The following is a 21,026-nucleotide window of genomic DNA, read 5'->3' on the forward strand; positions in this document are numbered from 1 at the left end:
ATCTCATTTAACGAGTTTCATGGTTAATTTTTTTGCAAAATCAGTCCTAAAAAGTTCAAATTTGGCCCCTGAGGTTTGCAAAAATTACACCACATGATTTTTTAACATTATTTTTCGTTTTTTGTATACTTTATTTATTTTCGGATGTTTTTATAAATATATATACATTTTTTATTTTCTTTTTTATATATACTTTATTTATTTTTATTTTTTTAACTTTATCTTTCAACAATTTGGTTTTTTTTTTACCTTTTGTTTTCTATTTTTTAGTGTATATATAGAGTATATTAGAGTTTTTTTTTTTTTTTTTTTTTTTTTTTTTTTTTTTTTTTTTAGTTTTTTTCATTTTTCTTTTGGAATTTATTTTTCTTATTTGTTTTCCAATTATTTGTTTTTATTTTTTTGTATTTTTAAGTTTTTTATTGACATTTTTCAAAAAATGTTAAATGTATTAATATATTAGAGTATATTATAATTTTGATAATTTATAGCTTTTGTAATTTTTTATTTTTATTCAAGTAAATAAATAGTTATGTTATATTTGTAATTTCGGTCCAACTTATTTTCTTTTTATTCTTTTTTTCTTTAGTGCTATTATATTTACGTTACGAAAAAATGAAAATTAAAAAAAAAAAGTTAGCTTGTTTATTGAGAATTTGTGTTTCAATGTGTTACATAACTTGCAAATTAAATCATATTTTTATAAGTGATACCAATACTTGTAACACCCCAACTCTTAGGTATTAATTTTATGGCTTTAATTTTCACAATTTGCAAGGTCTACTCGACGAGTTGGATGCCCTAACTCGCCGAGTAGAAGCAGGATCGACCACGTGTTTAAGTGACCTAGTCGCCAAGTCCAAGATATGACTCGATGAGTAGGAGCTGGAGGATAAAACCCTAATTTCCGGGGTTTTGCACCCTATTTAAAAGGTCATTAGCCTCCCTTACAACCTCTTGAGAGTCTAGAAACCCTAATCCATGTGTGTACTCCATTTTTGTGTGATTTAAGCTTTGGGAGGTGGATCTTAGTGAGAGGAGCTTGAAGATCAAGCAGCTTGAAGCAAGAAACGTGTGTGGATCTAAAATCTACTTCAGTTTAGCATCATTTGAAGGTATCAAGTCGTTACCTTGACCTTCTTTCCTTCTAGATTTCATCTTGTTGAAGATTAAGGCTTTTCTAGCATGTTATGTAGCCATTCTTGAGTATGAGCTAGGACCTGAAGTTGCAACTCCAGATATGAGCTCATCATGGTCTTTAAGTCCATAAAGTTTCCAACTTTAGCAAGTATGAACCCTTCCTTATGAGTTAAACCCCATTCCAAGCATGGATTTGATATTCTAAGTCTTTGGAGCCTTGCATACACGTAAAGTTTGCAACTTTACGTGATAAACACGCCTTGGGAAGCTTGATCTGTAACATGGAGCCTTAAAATGGCTTACACAACATCTGAATAAAGAAAGGTCTGAAGGGACTCGACGAGTTGCATGGTCAACTCGCCGAGTCCGATGAAGATTGTCGTGTAAGGACTTCTGCATGGACTCGACGAGTCAGCTACGGTTTCCCCGACATTTGGACATTAGAAAAACCATAAATAACTAAAATAGAAAAAAGGTAATAAAAAATTAAATTGTTGAAAAATAAAATTAAAAAATTAAAATAAATAAAGTATATATAAAATAAGTGTTAGGTCCAGCTTAGTGTTGCGTCTATTGGGCTCGTTTGCTAGTCCAAGTTTTGTCTCCGTTATGGGCCTATCCATCCGTGAGTTTTATGTAGGGTTTATTATAAATAGATGCTTGCATGCATCCTAGAATGTAAGGATTAGAAAAGTATTTTCAAGCGTATTCATCGTTCTTGTTTTTGTAACCCTAGAATCCTCTACAGTGGAAGTTCTTAATCGAGCTCTGCTGAGGATTGAGTTAATCTAATCATTCGACTCATTCAGATCCATACTTGTGTTTTATTTAACTGTTTTTACGTTCTTTATTTACCTGTTACAAAGATCTAATCGATCAAAGAGTTTTTATAACTTATCAATTGGTATCAGAGCAGGAGGCTGTGTAATCCATACACATCTTTTCTGTGAAAGAGTTTACGATTAGGGTTATTCCGCATTAACTGATATTTATTGAGCCGTCATTCCATAATTGACGTAACTCAGCATTTATTTGTTTTGCCCTAATATTACATATTACAAGTCTGATCTTTCAAACAGGTTAATCGATCAAGCATGGACGAGTCTCAATCTAATCCTATTAACATCTCAAACAACATTGGATCAACGACAAAGATTCCTATTCTTTACACCCAAGATTATGAAGTATGGGCGCATCATTTTGAAGATTATGTCATCGGATCTGAAGATAATGGATATCTTATTTGGGAAGCAATCGTGTCTGGACCATTCGCTCACTCAGGAACATCTAAGATCATCAAAACTCAGAAAGAATACAATGTTCTGTTAAAAGATGTAAAAGACGTTGCTCAAGACGAAAAGGAAAAGTTTCAGTGCAACATCAAAGCATTGAGACTGATTTGATTTGCTCTTCAATCTGATACATTCAGGTTGGTGAGTTCCTGCAGTACCGCTAAAGAAATCTGGGATAGGTTGCGAGAGCTTTATTCCATAGATGAAGATTTGGAGCATTCCATTCAGACGTTGTTGTCGTCTGAGTTTGGTGAATTTAAGCAGAATTCTGATGAAACTGTCACTCAGACATTCGATCGCTTCAATCATCTTCTTAGCAAGATGATCAAACATGATATAGAAAGGAAGCTGATTGAACAGAAGGTCACCTTTTTGAATGGCCTAAGACCCGAATGGAGAGCTGTTGTGTCTACAGTCAAAGCTCATGAGCAGTTCAAGTCTTATTCGCTGGCAAAGCTGGTGGGAATTTTGAAATCCCAAGAAAAGATTGTCATGCAAGAGAAGAATGTGGTCTCAAGTTTGGGATCCTTGGCCCTCCTATCTAAAAGCAAAAATATGGTAGAAGATGAAGATCTGAACCTATAAGACTATGATCTTACCTCTGAAGATTATGCAATGATGGTGTCTAATCCAAAAAGGTTTATCAAGAAAAGGTTCCCTACCAATAAGAACCGAAATTGTCAGGGAAGCTATAGTTCTAAAAAGGTTAGGGAGTAGCCGAAGAATGAGGAACCAAAGAAATAGGCGAAGGTTGATGGAGATTCTAGTGTGAACTGCTACTACTGTGGAGGAAAGAACCATTATGCCAAAGACTGTGTTCTGAAGAAAATGGCAGAGAAGGATGAGGAGAAAGACTAAGAGGCTGTCTTGATGAAAAAGCTGGAAGAGATCAAGAGAAAGAAAGTTGCTACTAACCCTTCTATGAATGCTCTTATTGTACAGGGTTCGGCAGAGGATGACGAGTTCGGTGGCGTGCAGGTATGGTCAACCGACTCAGAGGATGATGAAGTGAGAAAGCCTTCACATGGAAAGGCATATGTTGCAAGAGGTGACGAAAGCAGCGGGAAGTGTTTGATGGTGACTGATGTATCTCACATGAGGGGATACAATACTGATGGCGGAAAAGAGGACACCAAGGAACGAGAGGACCTATGCTTCACAGCAAAACCTCTCAGTGTGCAGATCAATGAGCTTGATGAATTGATCAAGAAGGTACAATCTCTTTTTGTTTCATTCAAAGTCCCACAGAAATCATATGAAAAAGAATTAAATAGCTTAAATTCAAGAATCTCAAATCTGGATAGTTGTTTAACTCAAACAAGGGTCACCAATTCTAACCTAACTGACCAAATAAGCAGGGTGTCATCCAAGAGTGAGGAGCAGAGGATGTGGATAGAGCAGAAGGAGTCGGAGCTGATTAAGTCTAAGGACGAAAACATTTATTTACAAAGAGACAATTTAAAACTTTTAAAACAGAGAAATGTTTTTTGTTTAATTGCTAAACGTCTTTATGCCAATATCACTCAACTGCATCTGAACTGTGAAATAGGGCAGAAAATTCATCGCATGATTTTGCCCTTCCTTGAGTTTAAGGAGGATGAAATCGATGCTAAGGCCTATAACTGTGAAAGTGTTGTTTCGTCTGATGATGTAAATCCCACTTACATGTATGGTCTGGACAAAATAGAATCTTTCATAAAGTCCAAAGACCATAAGGACATGCTGAAAAACCTTTTGGATGAAAACGACAAACTGAAACTAAGGATCGAAACCATACAAAAATTTGACTCATTGAATGCCAACTTGAGCTCAGAAAATAAAATTGATGTTGAAAACGCGTCTGAGCTTAATGAGGATGATGATATGAGCGTAATTTCTATAGAGGATGAATTCGACTGTTCTGAGTTTGTCAAGAGCGAACCCGAAAACCACAAAAACCTTATTTTTGAAAATTATGTGGAGTTTGCACGTTTGTCCCAAAATAAGTCCCCGATTCTAGAAGAAAAGGCTGTTATGTACCAAAAGGTGAGAACAACACCAAATCAGGTATATAAGGTCACATGAGTAACCGAACATCAAACAGCCGAACTCACTGCCATAGTGAATGAAGATAATGCAGATGGCTGTGATGAGTTTTTCTGGTCTGCTCCTATAGATAACGCTGACAAAACTGTTGGTCTATCAGAGCGGACTTCCTGGAAAACCAAAGGCATATATGTTCCAGAGCCACTGAACAAGCCTGACAACTTCGACGTGCCAAGCACTAGTGGTACAAAAAAAGTCCCTGTAGAAGAAGTTACTTCCACAAGCGAAACATCATCTGTGAGAAGTGAACCGACTGACAAGAAGCAGAAGCAAAAGGCTAACATCCACAAACAGCCAAAACAAGTGAAGGATCAAAAGCAGCAAAGAAATCAAAGATACAAAAAGAATCTCTCTGAGCGAAAACAGTTTTGGCGCTCTCAAAACAATCATTTCTCTTATCATGACAAAAATTCAAAGTCAGAGAAAAGTGCTGTCAGGCCGCAAGAGGGCAACAACAACCGAAAGGACAAGTTCGGTTCAGAGAACACCAGCAACCGAAAGCAAAGGTTCGGTTCCAAAAGCAAGAGCTACCAAAGTTCAAGTTTCGGTCTCTCTAAAGATCGAAAACAAAAGGGTCACTTAGAACCTCACATTAGGAAACATTCTCAGTCAAAATTCTCTCATTCTAATACCTCTCATTCTAAACCTAATTTTGTTCCTGCTCAAAGTTCAAAATCATCAAAGGATTTGAAAGGAAAATCGAAGGTTTCCACAGTCAAGAATGACCGAAAGCAGTCCATGGCCCAAACGTCAAAACCTGAAACCAAAGCGACTGTAACTAATCCTAACAAAATCAAAGTGTACACTATTAAGAAGAAAGATGAAACAACTTTAATAAAAAGAACATATCTTGTTGAGGTTTCTCTTACTATTCCTGTTCTTGTGAAAGGCTCACGTGGACCCAAGAAACTTTGGGTTCCTAAATCTGCTTAATTTTTGCAGGTTATTAGTGACGAGCAGTTCGACGAAGAATGGTATATTGACAGTGGCTGCTCACGTCACATGACAGGGATAAAAGAGGAGCTAAGGGAGTTTCGATCTCTTCAGAATGGTGGGAATGTCAAGTTCGGGAACAGCTCATATGGAACGATAAAGGGTTATGGGATGATAACCAATGGTGATTTCACTATAAGAAAGGTGGCGTACGTTGAAGGACTACAACATAACCTCATCAGTGTATCTCAGCTTGTTGGAGGTACCGGTCTTAAAGTTTCATTTGACGATGAAGGTTCGGAAATAATAGAGAAGAAAACAAAAAGGGTGATTCTCAAATCAGAACGCAAAGGCGAAATGTTTCCTCTTAATCTCAAGCCTATCAAAGGAAATCCAGCTATCTGTCTGTTATCCAAAGCTCATTCTGACGAAAGCTGGTTGTGGCACCGAAGGCTCTCCCATCTCAACTTCAAAGATATCAACAAGCTTGTCACCGGAGGTCATGTTAGGGGTCTTCCATTACTCAAGTTTGATCGAGAACATTTGTGTGCTGCATGTGAAATGGGGAAGCAGAGTCGTTAAAGTCACCCATCCATTATAAACACTAAAGTTGTTGAACCGCTTGAGTTACTTCACATTGACTTATGTGGTCCATCATCTATCGAAAGCATTGGTGGTAGCAAGTATATTCTTGTTATCGTTGATGACTTTTCACGTTTTACATGGGCATTCTTTCTGAAGCACAAATCTGAGGCTACTCTCAAGCTAAAGATGTTTATTAAGCAGGTTGAAGTGCAACTGAGGAAAGTCGTTCGCAACATCAGGAGAGACAATGGACTGGAGTTCAAAAACAAAGAATTTGAAGACTTTTTGGCAGAAAAAGGAACCAGTCACAACTTCTCAGCCCCCTACACCCCTCAACAGAACGGTATTGTCGAAAGACGAAACCGCTCCTTGTGTGAGGCGGCTCGAACAATTCTAAGTTTCGCTTTTCTAACTTTATATTTCCGGGCTGATGCTATTGCTGCTGCATGTTTTACGCAGAACAGGTCCTATCTCAACAAGCGTTTTTCTCTTACCCCTTATGAGATCATCAACAACAGGAAGCCGAACGTAAAATTCTTCCATGTATTTGGCTCACGATGCTTCATTTTCAACTCCAAAGAACATTGTAGCAAGTTTGACGTTAAAGCTGATGAAGGGATTTTTCTGGGATACTCACTCCGTTCAAAAGCATACCGGGTCTTAAATAAGCGTTCGAGGAAAATTAAATAAACGTATTATGTGACTTTCGATGACAGCTACGTCAAGAAGCTAAAGGCCACTGAAGAAGCAATTGGAGAAATTTTCACTCAAACAGGTCAAGTCACGACCTCAATTGCTAATTTGTTTGAGCAGTTTGTAGAACTATTCGATGAACCGGAGAAAGCTACTCTCTCGGAAGCCAAGGCAGCAGACAACAAAGTCGACCATCTGAAGCAAATCGTCGAAGATGCCGCCAAACGAATGGGTGAAGGAGAACATGTTCCAAACGAACCTCCAAAGCATGGTGCTTCAGTTGAGGGGGAGAATCTATCTCCTTCAAAACAACCGAGTTCACAAATTGAGGGGGAGAATTCCATTCCAGTTCCACCCGAAAGCTCAGTTCCACCCGAAAGCTCAACTGCACCCGAAAGCTCAACACCACCCGAAAGTCTTGTAGCACCAGAAAGTCCAGCTACACTGGAAAGCTCATCAGTCGAGGGGGAGAATGCCGATATGTTCTACGACGACGATAGTTAATCTGAATTAGAAGAAATGGTGAATGCTGAATTGGATCCATCCTATGATCTGAATTACCCTCCTCTTGTTGAGTGGACCAGAGATCATCCTGTATCTCAGGTAGTGGGTAATGTCTCTGAAAAGGTCCTGACCAGATCTCAACTGAAGGCAAAGCAAAGATCTTTATTCTCCAAAGTAGAGTTCTGCATGTATAATTCTTTCGTATCAAAAGTTGAACCGAAGACAATAAATACTGCTCTTGATCACTCTGACTGGGTTCAAGCTATGCAAGATGAACTCAACGAGTTTGAAAGAAATAAGGTTTGGCGCCTCATTCCAACTCCTAAAGACGCCTCAGTTGTTGGTCTCAAATGGGTATTCAGAAATAAAATGGACAAGGAAGGCAATGTGATTCGAAACAAAGCTCGTCTCGTGGTGAAAGGATATTGCTAGGAGGAAGGAATTGACCATGAGGAAACTTTTGCTCCGGTAGCGAGGCTGGAATATGTTCGAATATTTCTGGCCTATGCTGCACACAAGAACTTCGAGGTCTACCAAATGGACGTGAAATGCGTCTTTCTTAATGGAGAACTTGAAGAAACAGTTTACGTGGAGCAACCTCCTGGATTTGTTAATGAAAAGTACCCCAATCACTGTTATATTATGGACAAGGCGGTTTACGGTCTGAAACAAGCACCTAGGGCATGGTATGAAACGCTAACTAAGTTTTTAAAGATGTCAAAATTCAAACAAGGTTCGGTTGACCCAACCTTCTTTCGTAAGAAGGAAGGTAACCACCTTATGATTGTTCAAATCTATGTCGATGATATCATCTTTGGCTCAACGAATCCTAGCTTAACAGCTGAATTCAGAAAGCTGATGGAGACTAAATTTGAAATGAGCTCAATGGGTCCGATTAACTTTTTCCTTGGTTTAAATATTAGACAGGGACCCAAAGGCATCTTTATCAACCAGGAAGCTTACACCAAGACTCTTCTTGCTAAATTTGGCATGATGGGAGACTCAAAGGTTAAAGTTCCAATGGCATTTGGCACCAAGCTCACACCATCCTTGGAAAAACCGGCAGTCGATATTACGTTATATCGTCAGATGATTGGTTCTCTAATGTACCTTACTGCTAGCAGGCAAGATATAATGTTTTCTGTTTGTTACTATGCTAGATTTCAGGCGAATCCTCGTGAACCCCATATGCTTGCTGTTAAAAACATACTCCGGTATCTGAAACGAACCACCTCTCTCGGTTTATGGTATCCATCAAACTTAGGCTTCTTCGTTCAAGCCTACTCAGATGCAGACCTTGGAGGTTATGGTTTAGACGGGAAAAGCACAACTGGAGGCTGTCAATTCCTAGACGGGAAGTTGGTTAGCTGGCAATCAAAAAAACAAACCTGTGTATCTCTGTCTACAGCCGAAGCAGAATACATCGCAGCTGCCTCCTGTACATCTCAAGTGATTTGGATCCAAAGCCAGCTCTGGGACTATGGACTCAATATGAAAAAGATCCCACTGTATTGCGACTCAGAAAGTGCAATTAGGATATGTCATAACCCAGTGCAACATTCCAAGACCAAGCATATAGCACTGAGGTATCACTTCATTAAAGATCATGTGGAAGATGGGAACGTCGAAATTCACTTTGTTCGAACCACTGATCAACTGGCTGACATCTTCACCAAAGCTCTTCCTGAAGCATCTTTGAACAAAATTCTACAAGGGCTAGGAATGATGGAATCGGAGTCAGTACCAAAGACTACTTCTCAAGATTCAACGTTGAAAGCGAAATAGACCGAACGTTCGGGTTCGAGTCTCATGTGTGCCGAAATGAACCGAACGCTCGGGTTCGGGTCGTGTTCTGGTATACCGAAATGAACCGAACGCTCGGGTTCGGTCGTATTATCTGATCGCCGCTTATCACTCTAAGGTAGTTTCTTTGGTTGTAATCCTTTTGTATCATTTTCTTTATTCATTTTACTCATTTTCAAAGTTCTTTTCTTTTTCAAACTTATTTTTTTTGCAACCGAAATAGACCGAACGCTCGGGTTCGGTTCCAAATTTTTTTTTAAACCGAAATAGACCGAACGCTCGGGTTCGGTTCCAAATTTTTTTGTGTTTCCAATTTTTTAAGTTTTAAAAAAAAATCAAAAATCAAAAATTCCAAAAATATTTTTTTCTTTTTCTTGTTTTCTTTTTGTTACTTCAAAAACTCCAAAAGTATTTTTTATTATTTTTTTTATATTTTTTATGTCTTATCTTTTTGTGTGTCTATTTGTGGGGAAATCATTTCACTAGTTAAGTGTCCCTAGAAGCATGTTGTTGTATGTGTCCAAAGCCTCACCTGATTCTGAATAATAGCCTTACTGACTTGGTACAAACAAACCTTGTCTTCCCAATTAGGCTTTCATATTTATTCTAATCATGAGCTACCTAACTCTCTTCTCACATGAGATAAGAGTTTTCTGCTTAGTCCCTATTTTAACAGCAGAGGTACTTTCGTTTCTCTACACCATCTACTCTAATTTTCTCCATCTCATTCGCTTCATAAACGTAACCCTTGAGACTCTCATAAATTACCACTGAGGTTTATGGTTACATAATTTCTGTGTTTATGATCTTAGCTTCGTACCACTACGTGCTAAGTGAAACCCACAATTCCATACCTACTATGAATTGACGGTGATCAATCAATTTTGCTCTAGCTATCACTAACGAATTGACGGACTTATCCATGGGGATGGAAAGTAAAATCTCCAATTTTCTTTTGAGTGATTCCTATGAAATTGTTACATCCTATAACATTTCTTCCCTTGGAATCCAGTTTTCAATTTTGTTTGAGATTTTACATATACTATTTTATCTAGCCACTTAAATTGTTTCAAACCTACTTGTTCAATAGACTACATTGGTCTCACAAGTACTTCGTTCGATTTCTGTCTTATATCAAGATCAGGAATTCTGAACTGAAGCGAAAGCCACCCAAATAAGCCTAATTAAAAGAAGCCTTTCAACACTTATTAATAACTGTCTGATCGTTATTCAACGGGAAACCACACAAACACTTTAAGGTCTCTCTTGACTTTGAAGGAAGAGATTCATGCCCAGGATCCATTGTTTCGTGTCTTTATTGACATCACAAAATCCCTCATATGTGTTGCTTTATTTGTTTTTCTTTTACACACTAAGCACGAAAATCTTTTTGATTTTCCACAATTCTGGTTTCATTAATTACATGGCATCATTTTTAAATGGGATTTGATGTAATAAAAGGGTTGTGGTTAATATTGATCCACGTGGGCATCTTTGCTTTACGATGACGTTAAAAGGATAAGATGATAATATGCTGACTAAGGCGGGAGTCCAATCGATTTGATTTTCAAACGGCGCTTGATAGCCAGGCGTGTGAAGAGGAACCGTTTCATTACTAAACGGCGCCTGATGGGAAGGCGTGCTAATCGGGACTAACACTCTCTCTCATGCGTGATCATCGGTGCTCATAACTGTCACGCATCAATCACTTCCGAAAAACCCTTCGCATTTCCCTCGAAGATTTGGGACAGATTCTTCTCTCTCCTCTACTTACAATATAAAAGGTAACATAAACCATTGTTTACCTCTTTACTGCCCTCATATTTCAGAGAGCAAGAAACCTTCAAGAATTCTACTGTTCATCATCTCTCCCATCTTCTTCACAACAATGGCGAATTCTTCATCAGTTCATGCAACCTCTCACATCTTGCCGATTCGTCCCCAACAGAGTTTGATCATCGATCTTACTCCTCAGGTTTATGACGCTTTCATGTTCCCGATTATCGAATGCCTCAAGTACTCGCCAATTGCTCCTGCTCTCACCAAAGTTGAAGTAGTTCCAATGGAGTTCTTGTCTCAAATTTTCTCCGCTGCTCATTACGACAAGGCAGTCGACAGGATCTTCTTTGACGTGCTCGATCACAAGGCGTCAATTTCCAAGCAGAGGTTTTGCTAAATTCTAGGGTTTGAACCTGATTCAACTAGGGTTAACCCTGAATCGATTCCGGTGGGTCACATGTTCTCAATGTTCTACAACATGGGGTATACTGAGGTGCTGACAACAGTTACGAAGTTTAAGAAATCGTGCTTGCCTCCTCAGTGGAATGGGTTATTTACAGTGTTGTTCAAGGGGCTGTCTGAACGCAGTGCTGGATCCGATGGAGCAAGCCGTGTGTTCATCACGATTCTGTATGGGATCTACAACGGTATCAACTTGGACTACGGGTCGGTCCTATGGCAACAGCTCATTCAGAGTTTGTCTTCTACTTCTCGGCATTCCGAGATTTCCTACGCTCGATTTTGGACTCTCATTACAAAATGGGTGATGGACAAGTATCAAGTCCCCATTGTTGTTGGTTCTCTAATGTCTTCGATTGGTACTTTCCATACCACGAAGATCATTGTCTCTGATACCTCAAAATTTCAATTCATTGGCTCTATTCCAGAGACGATGTATGGAGATGTTCCTGCTGACAACCGGATTATTCGCACTTACAAGGAGTTTCGACGCTCTGGTCCGAGAGAGCTTACTCCTGAGATGCTCAAGTCTATTCATGAGGCTGACAAGCCTGCTGCAAGAGGAAAGAAGACTGACAAGGGCAAAGACAAGCAGATTGCAAAGGGAGGGAAAGGCCCTTCTCCCAAGAAAAGAAAAACCACCAAGGCTGCCCAATCCCCTCCAATGAAGAAGAGAAAAACCCAACCAAGGTGAAAGCTGGTTATCGCTTCTTCCTCAAGCGAATCTGAGGGAGAGAGTTCAGATTCTGATGGATCTCCTCGTGGTAACACTCCACCATGATCGCCTACTCCAGAAGCTCACTTTTCAACTTCTCCAATCTCTTCTCCACCAGTTACAATTCCTATTTCTATTCCCCCATAACCTCCACCACTCAAATACCATCCACCTCCATCCCAGTACCCCCACCCATCTTTACCGAAGCAACCACAACCACTACAGACGTAAGAACCAACGTATCTGATACGGGGGCTCGTACTGACGCACCCAAAGCCACTTCAGCCCCCGAACCCACACCGACTACCGAACATACCACCCAACCCGAACCTACTACAAATACTGAGCCTCCACCCTCACCATCACCATCATCTCCTGCTCAGGCAGCAGAGGACGAAGAACCATTCCTCGGCGGGGAGGACATGACTTTTGATTCGGTCTATTACAGTCCGTTTCAAGTACAAAGTGACGACGATGATGATGCTCCTGTTACCAAGAGGCATCTCAAGGAGCTTCATGACAAGATCGATTCGCTCATTGCCTCCTCTTCTTCATCCCAGTCTACCATCTCTGAAGCTGCCATTCAGAAGATTGTTGATGCTTTTTCCAAAGCTCATCAAGTCTCTCTAGATTCCGCTACTACAGCCATTGATGCCTCAACCAAAGCCTGTGAGGCAGCGACCGAAAAAGTCGATAAACTATTCACTGATGCGTCTTCTTTATTACAATCATTACAGGAAAATGCTGAAGCCACCAAAACAAAGCTGGAACCCATTGTCAACCAGCTGGCTACATCAGTTGCATCCGAGCTGAAGTCGTTTGCTTCTCTTCGTCAAGCTCTCTCAGACGACAACTCAGCTTTCAAGATAACCATTGAGGAGCGCCTTACCAAGCTTCAAGACGATCTAGCTGCTGAGAACTCCCTCATGGATGCTCTTGCTCGGAAGACCACCGCTCTTAAGGTCAAGAGTATTCACCTCTCCAACTCACAAAAGGAGATTGAGTCTCTTCGATCTGAAAGAGAGATAATTTCTTCGTGTGTTTCGGATGTCCACTCAGCTATATCCAACATCCTTGAAACACATGACCCGATACTCAACTATTCTGTCAGGCGAACTCTTGCAGAAAATCTTGCTCCTGCCCTCTCTCTACTGAGCAAGATTGAAGGGCTCCTTGATTTCGTGTCCATTTCGAAACAAGGGGGAGAAAAAGAGAATGTATCTCAACCGCCTCCTTCTTCAACAGCAACACACACAACCGAACCTCCTCCTACAGGCCAAGCCTCAGGTTCCGGTGTTAAAGACAAGGGCAAGAAAATTGCTGAGGAGAGCGATGATGAAGATAAGGAGACCATTACCGACCTTCTAAAGAAGCATGGTCGAGATAAAGATGCTGATCTCAGTGCTCGTGTTGCTAGAGAGGCTGAAGAAGCCAAAAGAAGACAGAAAGAAGCTCACGACCTTCTCGAGAGCAGGAAAACTCTTTTTCCTCCTTAGACTCTTGAGAAGCTGCTGAAAGAAGCCATCGAAACACCCAGCATCTTGTGGCTAGAACCGGTGATCTCTTTAGATCGTTCTAATACTATCGATTCTCAGTTCGATATGTCACTGACCCGAAAGGCGTTCATATTTCATGCCTTTGACAACGTTGCTGAGTTCCCTCATCCTCATCCAAAGGTTGACAGGGACTTAGTTGATTTCTATCTGAGGGCCGCTCAACCACAGTACCAAACATGGAGGGCTCAGAAGATTATCAATGTTCGGGTTCTAAAACCGTACAAGGAAGGAAACTTCACTAACGTTCGGTTTAAGGTGCTGAGAGGATCTGCCACGACCGAACATGCCATCTCGCTAGCTGATCTTCCCAACTTGAATCCACACGACTGGATCATCTTGCACAACATCCTTCTTACTAATGAAGCAGAATATGGTCCGATCATAGACCACATCAAGAGGATGCTTGTTTGTTACATTATGGAAGTCGCCAAAATGGATCAGGAGATAGCGACTGTATTCAAGAAAAAGCCTACCATATCTCCTGTTGGCTCAGCAAGTGACCTAAACATGATGCATATGAGGAAGATAGATCCAAAGAGAAACTCCGTTATGTTTACAAGAAACGAAGACCAGAAATGTCTTTTCGCTTTGGCAGACAAACATCTCTATACCACTGGATGTTTGGAACATGTCTTAGGGATCATCCATCGATGCAAGCAGAATTCGGAAGATGACAAGAAGTACTTTGATGATATGATTCAATGGTACATTCGCTTAAGACAGACTATTCTCGCCATGATCTCGCGTCTGTTTGATACAACCAAGAAAGTTCCAGCAGCTGGTCCAAGCAAGAAGAAATGATAGTCTCGCTCCAAATTGACGCAAAGGGGGAGATTGTTAGGTCCAGCTTAGTGTTGCGTCTATTGGGCTCGTTTTCTAGTCCAAGTTTTGGCTCCGGTATGGGCTTGTCCATCCGTGAGTTTTATATAGGGTTTATTATAAATAGACGCTTGCATGCATCCTAGAATGTAAGGATTAGAAAAGTATTTTCAAGCGTATTCATCGTTCTTGTTTTTGTAACCCTAGAATCCTCTACAGTGGAAGTTCTTAATCGACCTCTGCTGAGGATTGAGTTAATCTAATCATTCGACTCATTCAGATCCATACTTGTGTTTTATTTCACTGTTTTTACGTTCTTTATTTACCTGTTACAAAGATCTAATCGATCAAAGAGTTTTTATAACTTATCAATAAGAAAATAAACACTAGTTTATAACCCGTAAGAACTACGGTTATAAAATTAATTAAACTTTCCTATAAAAAAATTAAAATTATTAAGAAGGGAGATATGACGAATGCACGTGAGTAACACAATTTACCACAAGATAAGATATTTAATAGGATAAGGTACGTCATTTGGCCTCATTATTCTAAAGAAATCCCTTGAGCTCTGGGGCTTCTAAATGGCGATTTTAATGTTTTGGAGCTAAACTCTTGAAGGGATTTCAAGGGGATCAAAGATCAAGCTTCCCCCACTTTGAACTCAAGGTAAACTACTCCTTTTAAGCGTGAACAAACTTTGATGGTGGGGTTTGGAGGAATTGTTATGTAACATCTAGTTTTGAAGAACTTCCAGTGTTGATTCTTATATTGAGGAGTATAGCATTCTGGTCCCTAAGTTCAATAAAGTATGCAAAAGGAGCCCTAGTGGCATTGTTGTAATATTGGGTATTCAGAGAATGTCATACATACGTGGTGTACACTTCATGCGTACATGGTGTACGTTGGGCGTACCTGCTAAATGAGGAAACCCTAATTTTTAGGGTTTGGCTGGTATTTAAGCACTCTTATGGCCTCATTTCACCCACTTTAGTTGCCTCCATCCCTCTTATTTGTTTGTGCAACCCTAGAAACACCTTGAGGAGCCTTTTCAAGGTTAGAAGTATGTTTTTGGTGCCTTAGAAGAAGAAGGAAGGGAAACAAGCTCATCTTGAAGGAGTGGAACACTTGGATCTGGGATTCCTACTTCATTTGCAACCATTATAAGGTAAAAAGCTTGCAACTTTATCCCTCTATCTCATAGATCTATTTTTGGTGGTTTTATGAAGCTTTTTGGGTCCCAAAATGTTAGATCTTGAATATGGCATGTTCTTGACCTTTGAGTTGTCCTTTCAGACCCTAAGAGGGGTCTTAAGTCATAAAAATGGGTTCCAAGTGGTTAGTTTGGCTTCATGCATCTTGTGGGATGTATTAATGGAATAATACCTTGTGCTAAGCACTTAATGGACATGTTAAGTCATAAATTTGGAGACTTTATGACTCCTAAGAGTATTTTGGCCATGGATTTGAAGTTTGGACATTAAGCTCTTAAAATGGATTTTGGGCTTGCGAGGGTACGCCCCGCGTACTCAGAGTACGTCCTGCATACGAGGTCAATCACCCCAATAGTGGTCAACCTGCGAGGCCTCATAGACACCCAGCGTACCTCTGGAATACGCCCTGCGTACACAGTTTGGGTTGACTCAATCGAGGTTGCTCAATTAGATTGACTCGGTTAGGTTGACTCAGTTGACTTATGGACTTTAACCAAGTTTGACCTCAAGGGTATTTTGGTACTTTAGGATTTTGATGGATAATGGTCACTTGGATGGATAGGTGTTGGTTGGAGCTAAGATTCAGAGTCGGGACCTCATCAGCTATGGATCAGATCGAGATGTGAGTTTTCCTTACTATGCTTGTAGGTCGAAGGCACCAAGGCCGACCCATTGGATTGTTATCCAAGTTTATTGCATGTTGGTATGTTGTAGTGATCTGTTAGATCTGTACCCTGTTATATAGGATGATGACATGCTTACTGATCGGTAGATCTTCCTGTTATCTGCTTCTTAAGTATATGTTTATTTGTGGTATATGTAGTCGTATTGTGGGTGGGTTGAGACTATGTTGCTTTGTGCTGACAGTCATCAAACCTGTTAATGTTTATATCGATATGTTGTTATGGTTTACTAGGCTTATATGTGTATTGGATATGTATATGTCGACATGTTGCGTGTGTTTGTGTTGAGGCGGACCAATATAGACTGAAGTCCAAGAGACCCAGGGCATACCGAATAGACTGCATGCCTGAGGGGCTTACCAATTAGGCCGAAGGCCTGGAGAACATTCTAGATAGGCTGAAGGCTTGATGAGGCGTACCAGTCATGTTGAAGGTTTTGTAAGCGTACTAGATAGATTGTAGGCCAGTGGGGCGTTCCATTCAGGCTGAAGGCTCTGTATGCATGTTGTGGTTTGTATATGTTATATGTTGTGTGGTGGTATTTTGGGGGAACTCACTAAGCTTTGTGCTTACAATTTTGGTTTATGGTTTCAGGTACTTCAGTGGACCGTGGCAAGGTGAAGGCATGACCGTACACATCCTTGATTTTCAACTGATTTGATCTTGGGAGACTCTAATTTTAAATAATGTTTTGAAAACAATGGTTTTGTAATACTTCTATTAGACAAAAGGGTTGTCTGAAAAGTTTTAAATTTGTTGAATTTTTGGTATGTTACATGTTAGAACTTAGTCTAAATGCCTAGAGTTTCTTATATGATGTTGTAAAAGGTATGGAGGTTGTGATTTCAAGTTTGTATGGTGAAGCCATAGTGAAATTAAACTTATTACTTAATGAAATTTGTGGATTTTAATGTGAAGGTCAAACCCTAACTTATTGAAATTGTTGGAAACTTGAAATTAAGCTTATGAATTAATGAAATAATTCATATATATGAGATATTTCATGGAGCATAATTAGTTTTTTTGAAAAAAATATATAAATGAAAAGTTTATGTGATCAAGTGAATGATTATATTGAATATGGGTTGGAAATAAGTTCTTTATGGAATAAGACATGTTGTTAAAGGGCTTAATGTGCCACTTGAATAGTTTTTTGGCAAGGGAATTGATCGAGTGCACCAAGTGAAGGCGAGAAACCAAGGTGATAGTTAGTTTTCACTAACTAGTAAGGTGAGCTATACGTAACTTCTCTTAGGGATATGTGATTAAGAATTATGCTTAAAGATACTCTTTGTAAGAGTAAGTAATGTTTGTGCTTATGTGAAATTGAAAAATGATAAGATTGTGATATTAATTCATATTGAATGTTTTAAGGAGTAAATGTTTATTCTGAGAAATTATTTATGATATGCATGTTGTAATGGGTTTTGTCAAGCTAAAAAACGATCTTTTTATAAAACAATTTTAAGCGGCAAACGAAAAACTTTAAAAACACCTAGTTTATTTTTAGACCATTTTAACAATACCACCAAGATGATCCAATTACATGAACTAGAAAGATTATGAAAAGCATATGATTTAAAAAATATAACCTTTGAAGACTGTGACCCCACTTGGTTTTGGGGAGTTAATAAGATGGCAAAAACTCAAAAATAGAGTTTCTCTATGATGTATCAACTGACAAGTATAAGTCTCCAAGAATGCTAGTTCTCATCTTATATGAAGTACTTCGAAGCCTTTAAGTACTTATCACAATGAAGTACTAAAGAAGAAGCACTTCTAAGAACTATTTTCTCACTATACTTCAAAAGATAGCAAGGGAAGGGGAGGGAGAAGTAGCTACGACTTCTAGAAAGGAAGAGAGAAAATTTTTCAAAAAATAACTTCAAAAGGGAAGCCTTTGGTCTCTTTATATTTTTACACACAACTACTAAGAACCATACCCTTACATAAGTCAAAGGTAAGGTGTTTAGAAGGTATGGAGTGTGTAAGAGGAAAGCTTGCAATCAAGCTTCACCTCTTACCTAAGATTTCATCCATAAGGACAAGAGTGGGAGCATTTGGACTGTATTACACTTCTACTTATTTAATACATGTACAAAGTATAATTATTTTATTTAATGAACTCTAAAGATTCCAAAACTTTGTACACGACATATTAAATCATATCATATGAAATAATTGTTAGTAGCTTCCTTAGAAAACATTATTTCATAAAATAATATTTATTTCCTAAATAAATACAAGAGTTATATTTATTTAATAATAATCAAATTAATAATAAATATTCAATAAGTGACAACTTGCAAAAGGTGTGACCCTATAGGATCATATGTTATTGACTAAGATCATTCTAAAATGATTCTTGAGCATATAGATCCAATAATCTCCCACTTGCACAAGACTCATTGTAGATTGACATAGACATTGGTTGACGTCGAAAAATAGACCAATTCCCCAAACAATGCACGAAGAGGTTCCATCTAGCAAATACCAATTTCCAAGTGCTCTAAAGCCATAATTGGTTGTAAGGTGCAGTGTCAGTTATTCCTTTGCCACATACATCATGTTGAACATGAGACATGAATCGCAATCAATATTTTATGGTGTTTAACTTTTAGTAAGGCCTTAGATGTCTAACTCTCAAAAAATAAGAGAAACAAATATTTTCTTGACAACCTACACCTTTTTCATAGTTTGTTTGTACCCAATGATGATCTTTATAGTTGTACGGTTACGAACAATGTTGAACCATGTTAAAGCACAATATTTTCTTATACTTAATTCCATAAAATGTATCTCGGGTCAAAGAATACAAAGATACAACATTTATTAAAACATCACCTCATGACTACGATCCATGAAGTGATCTTGATATGGGACATGTCCAATACTTATTCCTTAAACAAGTATCTATGAAGTTGGTAGAAACTCTTTGTTATTTTCATCATAGTGAAAATCAACCAGTCCATTCATATTAGTCTTACTTCATAGATTCTCCCACAATTATGAACGACTATATAACCATGTTATTTAAGGATTAAACATGTTAATATAGAACACAATGATTATTTAATGAAAATATTATATCCAATATATCAAGTCATTACAACATATGTTGCTTATATCGTTCCAATATTCAAATAATACATTTCAGTCAAATATATCCACTTAGAACAACAAGTTCTTATAGTACCAGCGTGACATTCATGCTTTTGCTAATGAAGGAAATTTGTTAAGTAGATTTGACAAACTTGATTTGTATAATATTTGTATATTAACATTTTTTGTTTCATATATATATATATATATATATATATATATATATATATATATATATATATATATATCCCGTATGTAAAGAAAACACTTGAGAATGTTTTAGATGCTTAAATATGAGTTAGATACTAGTGTCATGAAATGGGATTACTCATAGTCACAAATGAACTAATCATTTAAGCATCTTCACTTGTGGTTCCCCGAAAAACAATGTATCATGACCCTATAGTGTAACTATAATTAAAATCAACATGGAACTCTTGTCCATGTAACTTTTTCTTTGTTCATAATAAGGACACACCCTATTGCGAGCGAGATGTTGGGTTTTAGTTCAAAAATAGATTCATAAACTAAAAAATATGGCAACGGAAGACTTTAATTTTGAAATAGATAAACATTTTATACCCACTAAGGATCTTCTTGCAAGTTATGGAAAGATTAAAAACACCAACCATAGAAAGGATGAAGAAATAAAAACCTTTGTAGTTCTTTGGGACCTCTTGGGAGGCTTGGAAGTTGATGAAGAATGTGGAACCTTTGAGAAACCAATAATGACTCAACTTGATATAGATGTTGGTCTAAAACTCTTAAACCCTTAATCTTTAAGTTCATAACCAATATGAACGTAAAGAAGGCATGAAGATGCAAGTATTCTAGAAGAAAAGAACAAAAGGGAGAGAGTAACATGCTCTAATCATGTTACAGTTATAAGATGGAGGAATGGAGCAAGCCATTCAAGAATGTAAGCCTCTTATTTATATGCATAAAGTGAAATTATTAACCATTAGGTCTTAACACTCTAAGCACATGTGTCCCCATGTTATAAGCATGTCTCCCATGCTTCATTTCTTTTGAATAAACTAATGGAAAGCCCATGACTCCTTTCTTTTCCTCTAATTTTTGGAATTATATATATAAAAATAAGAGTTAGTTCAAATTTTATAAACTCAAGTTTTATAAAATATAAACTTTGTATTTTGAGTAAAATAAAAAAGGGTTTCGACTAGTCCAAAAAGTTGTACACAACTTATTAATTCATACCATATGAATTATGTAATATTACTTGCTAATGAAAATTATTATTTCCATGAAATAAATAATTTCCAATTTAATTATAAGAGTTTTATTGAATATTTTTTAAAATCAATTTCTAATAAATAATCAATTATATCAAGTTGTTGTTAGTGTGACCCATTAGCATCATATGTTAATTAGCAATATCACTTTAATATGACTCTTGAGCATACTAGACCTTTCAATCTCCCACTTGCATAAGACTCATATTAGACTGATATAGACAGTGGTGAATGTCTAGCAACATGTCACTCCTCCCAACAACATACGACTTTATGGCATTCTATAAATGCCCAATTTCCAAAAATCTCAAAGCTACAATTGGTATATAAGGTAAGTTTATCAGTTATCCCTTTGCTACGGACATCCTGTTGAACATGAGATACGGATAGCGATCAATCTCATTAGTTATT

This window comes from Lactuca serriola, chromosome 4, assembly GCF_051521515.1.
Source record: "Lactuca serriola cultivar US96UC23 chromosome 4, Lser_US96UC23_V15, whole genome shotgun sequence".
NCBI lineage: Eukaryota > Viridiplantae > Streptophyta > Magnoliopsida > Asterales > Asteraceae > Lactuca > Lactuca serriola.